Source organism: Gopherus evgoodei, chromosome 2 (assembly GCF_007399415.2).
Source record: "Gopherus evgoodei ecotype Sinaloan lineage chromosome 2, rGopEvg1_v1.p, whole genome shotgun sequence".
Classification (NCBI taxonomy): Eukaryota; Metazoa; Chordata; order Testudines; family Testudinidae; genus Gopherus; species Gopherus evgoodei.
This window is the reverse complement of record NC_044323.1, coordinates 53,368,898-53,380,512: the sequence shown is the minus strand read 5'-3', so window position 1 is coordinate 53,380,512 and position 11,615 is coordinate 53,368,898.

Genomic DNA, 11,615 nt, shown 5'->3' with positions numbered 1-11,615 from the left:
AAGAGGCAATAATTCCACACTTGCAAGCATAGAGTCTGAGTGTAGCAAAACTTTTAATAAAAGGAGGGAAGTAACTCAGCAATAATTTGGGAAAACACCATAAACATGGTCCATAAACACAAACCATGAGCAAAAGACCCACCTTTCCCTCAGGTTCTTAAGTCCAGTAACCAAAAGTCCCTTTAACTTGCCCGTCCCTTCTCTGCACCTGACTCACAGTTGCTGCCCTTGGTCAGTGCGGACCCAGAGATCAGAGGTGCATCTGCTTAGTTCACCTCCCACCCTGGGTGGAGGCGTGCGTAAGAAGGCACCTTACTTGCTCTGCTGCCTGGGCACTTGCTTGCCACATCTCTCTGCCCACTTCCCTGCTGGCCAAACACCACAGGCTCCGCTCTTCTCCACTAGCTGTCCTGCTGGCTGATCACCAGGCCTCTCTGCAGGGTTCCACTCTGGCCCTCTCCATCTGCTGCTTTGCAGGCCAATTGCAATACCTCTCCACTGGCTGCCCTGCCAGCCGATCATCCAGATGTTTTCAGATCCCACCACTTACAACAGTTCTCAGTGATTTCAGCTGCTGGTGCACACAGCACAGTCTCTTACATCAGTGACACTGTCCCCAAAGCAGTCTATTATTTAAAGCTAGGTATCAGTGATTTCAGTTCTGTAGTATCAATTAAGTCTAAATTAGCTCTTTTATTACACAGTGGAGAGAAGGAGAAAAAGTTAAATACTGTCTAAGACTCAAGCAGGTATAGGAACCTATCCCCACCCCTCTCAACTCATTGGGCTTTGGAATCCATGCCCCTGCCTACAAGAGCTGTTTAGTTGAGGGTGAGTCCCTCCATCGAGGCATGCCAAGTACAGTTCTACTCCCCTCTATTTACACAACAAGGACAACTATGCTTTATTACTCCTGGCCCAATAACAAGGAGACTGGGAATCCAACACCAGCCAAAAGCGATCATTTGGGGAAGCAGTCCCATCATGCTGAGCACCTAGGTGTGCCCATGCAAATGAAATCAGCTCCTGAAGTCCTTTTCCACAGCTCATCACTACATGTCAGGGGAGAGCTCTTTCAGACTCTGCTTACGTAACATTTGTATGAATCTTAAAATAAATTAGAAAAGTCAGTTTACAGATCCTTCTATTTTATAGTAATTCATGGACAAGCAAGAAAAAAGCTTGTGTCAGGATCAGACCCACAGTGCACACTGGCAGGGAAGAGATTTTACTTGGGATGTTCTAAACATTAATGTGACCCTTTCTGAAATTTAGGAGGTTTTTTTACATTTCTGCAGATCTCTTTAGAAACACAAATAATATGGACTCAGTTATCATTTGCATACATTTTTATACCAGAGTAACTCCAGGCTTCAGTGATGTAAGTAAGTCAGTGCGGTAAGTTGATATAAAACCAGTGTCAACTATGTCCAGAGAGCTTGGTCAGAAGTTACTTAGAAACCCTTTATGATGTGTTGGTGACTGTGGAGCTAGAGGGGTGAATATTTTCCAGTTTGTTCAAGGCATCAGAATTCTTACACCCAGCATTTTAAAGAAGCTAGTTTCAGACTCATGTTTGTTTGACTAAATACTACTGTGGTTTTGGCCAGCTTCAACTAATAAAGGTCAAAATGGTTTCAAACTACATTTAAAAATACTGTTTTTAAAATGTAGAGATAGGTCATTAACTTTGATGTTTAGCGTCAGCCTGAAAATGAGTGTTAACAGCCAAGTTAGTTATACATGCCCAAGATGCTGACAGCCTGTTGAGAGGCGGCTCTGGTGAGCACTGCTCTCCTAACCGAGAGTCTCTTTGCATGAATGTACACACTGAGTTTTGGATGATTTTGATTCCACTTGGACTGAGACAGGAAATGAGCTCAATCCCATTGATCAGCTTTCCACACCAAGGATCTGGTGTTAATGGGAGTCCTTCCATTGAATTCCAGGGGCTTTCAGTCAGGCCCAAAAGTAGGCCACAGCCAGAATAGATAAGTCCAGAAATGGACATTTCCATTTGCAGGTTAAGTCAGCCTGAAATATAATTTAGAGGTAAACTGCCCCTCCTGTACCTCTGTGAAGCAATAAAGGGTATTCTTCTTCTGCAGCACTCCTTGGAGCTGCGGGAAGCTGTGTCTGAAGCAAACCTCCATTGATAGGCCGGCTTGGCAGAAGTCAATTTTTATTTATTTATTTTATAATTTTGACAGATGTTTATTTTTCAGCATTTTTCACAGCTGCTGGAAATAATGGAGGGGGATCAGATAATAATAATGTAATGACAGAAGTCATTGAGACTAAAAAGTTAAAGCATCATAACCATTCAAACCCAAATTGTCAACATTGCATGTAAAAATATACAAAGTAAATATTTTAAAATCGAACTCTAATAAGGTCTCTAGCAGCATTTTTCTGACTTTGGCTTATCTGTAAATGTTGATAATCATCGATGGAGATATTTTTTCCTTTGTTTGGGCATGTACAATGAAATTGACATTTACCAATATAAATCTAATTCTTTCAAGCCTATTGATAGGATATGGTCCAGGCAAACACTTTAACCTAGAGGAAGGTTTATTTTAAATCAAAGCTTGGGATTGGTTCCTGTTTCCAGATACTGATAAACACATTTAGTGGAAAATGGCACATTTTTTCCTGTCCCTTTTCTGACTACCAGTGACCCTCAGAAGCATGGGGAAGGTGCTCTGATTTGGAAGGCACATTATCAAAATAAAATCCTTTTCAAGTTTATTTCACAGGCTTCAAGGACAAATGGGGATATATCACATTAACTTATAAAATGCACTAGATGATTTTTACTGACAACTGGGCATGTTAGGAGTGCTTATTTTGATTTGTATATTTCAAAATGCATCCATCCTCCATTCCAGGCCCATGTACCAGAATTAAATAAGAAAACATACAAATTAGGGGAAACATTATGTTAAGCACAGTCTCGCATTCAGGGACCATCATGTTTAACACTGTCAGCCACTCAGAAGTAAATTTTACTGGAATCACAATTTACCCAGGATTAGCTGATAAGATATCAAACCCTATCTGCACTAGCTGCCAGGTCACAGTTAGCACGATGTTAGTGCAGGGTTAGGCAAACATTTAGGCCACATCGGGTACAGAAATTGTATGAAGGACCAGGTAGGGAAGGCTGGGGGAGTCTATGCCTCCCCAAATAGCAAGGCGTGGCCTGGCCCCTGCCTCCTATCCAGCCCCCTGGAACCCTCACCCCCATCCAACCCCCCCATGCTCTCCACCTGACTGCCTCCCAGGACTCCTGCATCCTATCCAAATACCCCTGCTCTCTGCCCCCTGACCTTCCCATCTCCTATCCAATCCCCCCTGCTCCCCACCCTCTGACTGCCCCCCTTGCCCCCTTCTGCCCTCAATCCAACCCTCCCTGCTCTCCCCACCCCATGTTACCTGTGGGTGGGAGATAGGGGGGCTCAGTCCTTTCCCTGTGTGTTTCCCCTGCTCATTTGGCTGCTCTCCCTGGTAGTTGGGCAAGGCTCGCTCCCTGTCTGGGCTTGGCTGCTGGGCACAGGGGCCAAGCATGCTGGGGGTGGAGGAGGGCCCTGGCTTGCTCTGCCCCTGGGCCCTGCTGACAGGGCAGGCCCCTTGACAGCCCCCCTGCTCCTCGCCTCCCCCCCATAGAACTCCCCCTGCTCCCCTTCCCCCAACTGTGCTGCCCTGGAGCACCAGGTCTGGTGACCCTATAGCTGTGCCATGCGGACGGAGCTGCAGCCATGCTGCCCAGGTACTGGGGGAACTGTGACTGCAAGGGAGGCAGGGGAGCAAAAGGGAAGGGCTGGGGCTAGCCTCCACCCCGCTCACTGCAGAGAGTTGGGCTGGCTCCTCCACAGGCCTGTCCTGACCCCGCTCCCTGGCAGGAGCTTCAGGGCCAGAGAAGGGTCCTGCGGGCTGGATGTGATGGGCAGGCCGTAGTTTGCCCCCTTTGTGTTAGTGGATACATCTCCTTAAGATCATATGCTAACACATTCTAATTTTTTACCAAAGACAAACCCCTTGGGGCATAAATTGTCTTTTCAGCAAACTCCATTGTTCTGACTGTTCCCTTTCTATTTCACTGTGTATGCTGATAACCAGGAAGCAGGTACAAATATCAGAATGCTTAATGAACACAAGGACATACCTGCTTGAGTCATCCCTGCTTTCCTGGGCACAGCCCTGATGTGAAGGCTTTTCCAGCTATATAAATGCACCCTTCCCAACTACCAAGGTACCTAGGCACCAGAATTAATCATTTGTGGTTGTAAACAAGGGACTTATCTCTACCGTAACCATCACATACTTGCACCTTATTTCCCCCATTTTCAGTTTTCCATAGACTTTAGGTATCTGGTCAAAAGCCCAAAGTGTCCACCCCTTCTAGAGTTAAGTAGAAGCCCAACACCATGAAACAGCCTCCTAGCCATCAGTAGTTCTTTACTCCTGTCATCACAGGGTGCATCCTCCTCAGGTTGCAGCTCCTCTATGTGCCTTCTCCAGGCTATTATAGTCTATTTAGCCGCTCTCCACACTGAATAGTACCTTTTCCTTTTCCTAGCTCAGCAGCTCATTTGCCCTGTTTGTTCAGAGATAGGTAAGAGGAACTTCCTCTCACCCTCACCAGAGGCCATGTCCTGAGTCGCTAAGTGAATGCAAGTGTCAGCTCATGTCTGAACATACTCTGCATTCTCCTTCCAGGGCCCTTTTCTTTTCCCATCATCCATTCCAGGAGTCTTTCTACATCCTATCTTTTAACCCCCCTAGGGCTCTCCAGGCTCCATTCCTCAAGCCCTCCCGCCTAGGCCCTGCAAAGCAACCAACCCTAAATTTTACCTCCAACCAAATCACTTTTAAACTGAGCTCCATGCTTGCTTTACATGGAGTGGCAGATGTTACTGACTTCCCTCTAGGACTACATTTCCCAGGGCTCCTCCATCTTAAGGAGCCAAATCCCCACTAACAGTGGGATTGGTGATGCCCACTGCCTAGATACTCTGGTACAGTCAGTGACAATGACTATGATAATACGTGATAAAAATAGGAGCCCAACAAATTCAATAAATACACGTGTTAAATTTATGTAGTATTTTTGTACAATAATTAAACCACAACACAAACACCATGAGGATGGACCGTGTCCCAGATCCAGGTCATGTAGCTAATGCACTACGGCCTGATCCAATTCTTATTGAATTCTGTGAAAGTTCTTCCACTGACTATGATGCAACGAGTTAATGGAATCATAAATTGTTGCACAATCCCCCCTCCACCCATCCAGACATATATCTAGCCCCATGTTTTATGTATTACTTATCAGCCAGATGCTATAGACATGATCAATGGACAGTGTGCATATCATTCTGGTACTTTAGGATAAATCAGACCACTATTTTTCCTTTTACGTATTGTCCTTCACAAGCTCAGAATATTTCCTTAATTGAAAAAAATAATCTCTGTTATATTCTTTGGCTTTGTCTGGTTCTAATTATGATTAACTATTAACAGTGGACTTTCTCATGAATGTGCATTACTGGCAAAAGGAGGGACTTTTCCTCTTTGGAAAAATATGCACCAGAATGTATCTGTTTACTGCATTGTGATTTAACTTTCCACTGTGTGCCATGGGATTGTTGTGTTCCAAAGAAGGAAACCGAATATAAGACCACTGCGCAGATATAATTCTCTTGAGCTAAACAAGGATGCAAATTGAAAAGAAAACTGGTGGCTTTTGTTACGCAGAAAGTGAAAGATTAACAAAAGACAATGAGAGCACACACCAAAGTGCCTTGGACTGAATGCAATTTTAGTACAACCTACATGACAGACATTTCCTTGTCATATTTTTCCAACTAAGAAGAATCAGTGTTTTTGTAAGAAACCCAGCACTTGTCTGTTTATAAATCTTTGTGCATCACGTGAGTGCAGCACAGGTCCTCCTCTGCAATGCAGATATGTAAAATTCAGAAAGAGTATTTCCAATACCTACTGGCTGCTCTAGGGATGAGGGTCTTAACAACAGACCTGGTTCTCATCTTTGCTAAGTAGCTCCTCTGAAGTCCATGTTGTTACAAAGTGTAAAACTTGTGTACGTAAAAGCTGACGCAGGCCCAAGGCATTTCTTCTTTAGGCCCCAGTCCTGCCTTGAGCTCTGCCCCGACATGCTTGTGTGGTTCTCAGTGCAGGAGTGGGCCTCTTACAGTAAGCTCTTTGAGGCAGGGATCTCCCTTCCTGTTTTACAGGAAGCATCTGGCATATTTGTGTGTGATACAAGTTAACTGTTAAGAAAAACACCAGCAACAATAGTGTACGACACAGAGAGATACAAATGGCATTTTCTGTTCTAGAGTAGTGACTGGCAACAAAGCATTCACTATTACAATATTATTCTCTCAAAGTAAATGCTGATTTGGACCATGCCACATTGATCCTCCGCCCAAGAAAATCTGCAATAAACTGTGCACCAGCATTGCAAATTTTGGCAAATTAGGCCCTCAGGATTCCTGGTCAGTGGCCCTTTATCTCAGCTAAATTATATAACGAATTAAAAATGATGGTGGCTTCTTGAACTGTCAGGTGGTTTGTCTAACTCAGATCCTCAAAAGTACTGAGGTCTGTAACTCCCACTGAAATAAATGGGAGTTAGATACAAATGCTTTTGAGGCTCTGGGCCACTGTGCTCACAATGATTCTCCCAGGTCCTTTCCTCGCACCATTCAAGAGGTAAGACTGCAATCTTAGCTATGCCCAAGACTCATACGCAGGCTGTCACTTCTCCTGTATTAGGACAGGGATACAATCTCAAGAGATCAGCCAGTTTGTCCTCCAGCACAGAACAGACAAAAACCAATACACAATAGTTAGAAAACAAACAAACTGATGGTGGTAGTTAGCAATAGAGAAAACAGAATTTTACACGTGTTTTGATTTTTAAATATAAAATGACTGAGATGGGCAGAGACTAAGCAAATTTCTTTCAAGTGATCCTAAATGTCAGTTATATATGAAAACTAATACTGTACAAACAATAAAATTACTCTAATAGTTAAATTGGATCAAACATGGGCTGTGAGTCAGGACACTTGGGTTCTGATCTAGACCCTGACACCAACATGCTCTGATATCTCGGACGAGTCACTTAGACCTAGATCCTCAAAGATACTTACGCTCCTAGCTCTGATTGAAATCAATGGAAGTTAGGCACCTATATATTTTTGAGGATCTGGGCTGTATGCCCCAATTCAAGAAATCATTTAAACACATGCTTAAGTCCAGCCCTGATTAGGACAGCATTTAAGCATATGCTTTACTTCAAACATGTGTTTAAGGACTGTCCTAAATAGGGATGTTTTCCTGAACTGAGAGGCCTTAAAATCTGTCCTCCTCAGTTTTCCTGTCTCTAGAATGGAGTTATTAAAGATCCGTGAAGTACGTTAAGCTCTACAAAAAAATACTATCTAAATGTCAAATATTAGTAATAGATGATGAGCCTGCTGATTTTTCCTTTTAAATATCAAGTTGTCTTGGAAGGTAGATTTGCCCATACTCTTGTTCAGCACTCTGATTTCAGGGCATATTTCAGCTCATACCATATAACATGAACTAATGTGAATGTCTGGAAGTTATTTTTCTTCAATCTTTTAAAACAGGGGAGGGCAAACTACAGCCTGTGGGCTGGATCTGGCCTGTCAGGGCTTTCAATCCAGGCCGCAGGATTGCCAACCCCATGGTGCAGCGGGGCTAAGGCAGGCTCCCTGCCTGCCTTGGTCCCACCCTGCTCCCGGAAGCAGCCAGCACCATGTCCTCGTGGCCCCTGGGGGAGGGAGAGGCAAAGGGCTCCGTGTGCTGCCTTCAGCTGCAGGCGCCACCTCCCGCAGCTCCTGTTGGCCAGAAACGGGGAACTGCAGCCAATGGGAGCTTCAGAGGTGGTACCCACAGGCAAGGGCAGTGTGCGGTGGAGCCGCCTGCCCCACACCACCCCCAGGAGCCACTGCAGGACATGCTGGCCACTTCCAGGAGCGGCACAGGGCCAGGGCAGGCACGGAGCCTGCCTTTGCCCCATTTCATGATGCTGCCACCCTGAAGCTGCTCAAGGGAAGCGGAACCAGGCCAGAGCCTGCACTCAAACTCTCCTGCACCATAACCCCCCGCCCTGAGCCCGCTAACCCCCTCCCATACCCCTTCCTGCACCCCAATGCCTTGCCTGAGCCCCTTCCTGCACACCACGCCCCCTCTCACACATCACACTTCCTCCTGCACTCGAACCCCCTGCCCCAGCCCTAGATTCATGGCCCTGTATGCAATTTCTCCACCCAGATGTGGTCCTCGAACCAAAAAGTTTGCACATACCTGTTTTAAAAGGACCGAAACCAAAAGTTCTCAGATTTGCTCTACATACATGTATAATGAGGTGGCAGAGGGTTGTATAAAAGCACTGTGTAAAAATACCAGAAAATGCAATCCAACTCAGATTTATGCCATGTGGATAATACTAGTACCGTCCCAAACAAAACAAAGGAGTAAATTCATCCTTTCTGAGCCTAATCCACAGCCCGCTGAAGTCAATGGAAAGACAGTCATTGACCATAATAGGGTTTGGATCAGACTTTATGCTTTTAAAGAGATTTACAGTAATGGATATTGACTGTTCTTCCTACACTGTGCAAAATGGTGTTCGCACTTCAGCTGACTGCATCCCAGCACGGGCAAGATTTAAAATGCATTGCTCAGCGATAATGAAAAAGTTAAAAGAATTAAAAGATTTTGCTAGAATCTCTAGCACCAATGGTTGTTGAGGCATAAGAACAACATGCTCTAGCCAGTGCTTGCTACACAAAACATATTGCATTTTCTTTGAGATTGAAAGGCTTTTTGAAGCATGTCAGTGGAGATGGAGGTCAGTTTGAGTGGCAAACATTTTTGAGATAGAATCACAGGATCTTTTGCTTTGTGAGTGGATTCAGACCTAGGGTACAAGGACAAAGTGACTGTTTTAGGGCTTGTATCCACTTACTGGGGGATCGATATGCAGCGATTGATCCACCAGGAGTCGATTTAGCAGGTCTAGTGAATACCCACTAAATCAACTTCTGATCACTCTCCCATCGACTCCAGTACTCCATTGGAATGAGAAGCATAAGATAAGTCGATTGGAGAGTTGCGTAACTTAGGTTGACTTAACCCCGCAGTGTAGCCCTGCCCTCAGTCGACACAACAGGAGAGTGATCGGCAGTCAATTTAGTCTAAGACCCATTAAATCGACCCATAGTGGATCAGTCACCACATGTCAATCTCCCGGTAAGTGGAGACAAACCCTAACAGCAGACACAGTTCTTTGTGTACGTGAGTGGTTTTCCTGTATCAGAAAGCAATAGTGAAAACCTTATAAAAATCATGCTTTTTTTTCATTCTGCTGAACACTAGAGTGCAGCACATTCTTTTATCCGCACTTTGCCAACTGTAACTGTGGACGGCTCTTTCCAATTAGCACCAGTGTTTGGGTCGTATGTTGTACCATTCCAATCTCACATCCCCAGATCAAATGACTGGAGTGTACTGGATGAGTTCTGCAGAGTTAAATGTGTTTATGGCTGAACACCTGGCCATGGTAATGCCTATTCAATTTCTAAAACCATTAATTCTGGTCACGTTGATAGGAAAATTTGGATACTAGATGGGAGGTTTGGTGTGTTTACTGGCCTGTGAACATCCAGAGCGCACATCAAGCTCACAGTTATTGCACAGCAGTGCTGGTGTTGGAATGCTGGGGGAAAAAAACCCAAAGTTTTGTGAGTTCTATATCTTTTTTCCAGTGAGTTCTTAATAGAAACAGGTTCTTCCACTCCCTCCTTCACATACTATAATAATTCCATCAAAGCAAGAAAAGGATTTGAGATGGATTTTTCCAAAGGAGTGCAATGGAGATAGGCTCAAAATCTCAGCCTTATTTCTTAGGGGATCTGTTAAAAGGTATATTTTAAGAAAGAGTACTATGGTTTGCCAGAAGCTGGGAATGGGAGACAGGAAATGGATCACTTGATATTTACCTATTCTGTTCATTCCCTCTGAAGCACCTGGCATTGGCCACTGGCGGAAGACAGGATACTGCGTTAGAAGGACCATTTGTCTGACTCAGTTTGGCCATTCTTATGTTCTTATGGTTTAATGAACTGAGCACAATCCTGACCGCTGAGAACTTTCTAATCTAAGATGTGAAATGGATTTTTTCTGTGGCCATGATTTAATGTCATTTAATGTCTCTGTGCCTGTTTCCTCATCTGTAAATGATTCTTGATTATAGTGCTGGAGGAAAGCTAGGCACACCACAAATACTATATATTATTTCCTTTGTTTACAGTGTTTGAGAAGGCTCAGATCTCATTTGCCAAGTGGTATATGAGTGCTAAGTTTTATTATTGTATATAAAAGCATGAGGTCAAATCCAGATGTCCTGACTCAGTTTTTACCAAGGCCTTGTAGTGCTAAGAACTGTACAAAGCAAGTTTAAAAAACAAACAAAAAAAAAAAGGATGAGGAGGAATGGCATTGTGTCTATTCAGCACACAGAGAAGAAGAAAAATCACAAACATGCCTGGAATATGGTTCATTCTGGGTCGAGATTCAGCCCTTGAAAGTTACACAGTGAACTCTACATTTCAAACCAGACAAGTGTCTGGAGATATAATGAATTTGCTCCCTGCCTGGTATTACATGAAGGCAGATGTTGGTGTTTAATATGTAAAAGGTCATTTAATACACACTTCTGCCTCTGGGAAGTATTGGAGAGACACTTAATGAGAAATCGGAACATGCAGAGCTGTGAGATCATCGCACAGGGGAGTATCATTGGTGAGAGTTAAATTGAGGTCTCCGTCTTTCCAAAGCAGCACGTGCATTGTCATCAGCCTGAAAGTGCAATTCAATCCTGCATGCAGTTTTCTCATACTAAATCACCATTGGTGTGTATCATACTACACAGATTACTTATGACTTTAGTAAATAAGGTTTTCAAAATGTTTAAGAAGCTTCATTTAAAATGCAGAGCCCCCCGGACCAGTGGCCAGGACCCAGGCACTGTGAGTGCCACTGAAAATCAGCTCACGTGCCGCCTTTGGCACCTGTGCCATAGCTTGCCTACCCCTGTTGCAGACTGTGAATCTACTGAGTGCCATTAAGCAGAGAACACGAGGAATGTGGTGTTCCCTTGCTTCATCCCCTTTCACTCTTCCCTTCCTTCATATAAAATGATGGAGAAAAAGGAGAGTAACTTGGAGAGAAAATAAAAAAGGAGGTGTCTAGATAGAGAGAAGAGGGAGTAGATTTGTTGGGAAAGCATTGGAAGTAAATATGAGGGGAATGTGGGTTAATGAGAAGAGGAAGAGACTGAGGAGCAGGAAGGAGAAAGAAAAATAAAAAAAGACATTCTTAGGGATGAGAAAGTCATAGTATCAATCACTTCATTCCTTCAGGAATAAAAACTCCATAAGGGAGAGAGTTGCCATGGTCAGTTATAAAGATAAGAAGACACAAAACTTAGGAAAACTGTAGTAGATTTAGGGTTTCCATTTTATACTGGTATAAATTTAAAGTTATGC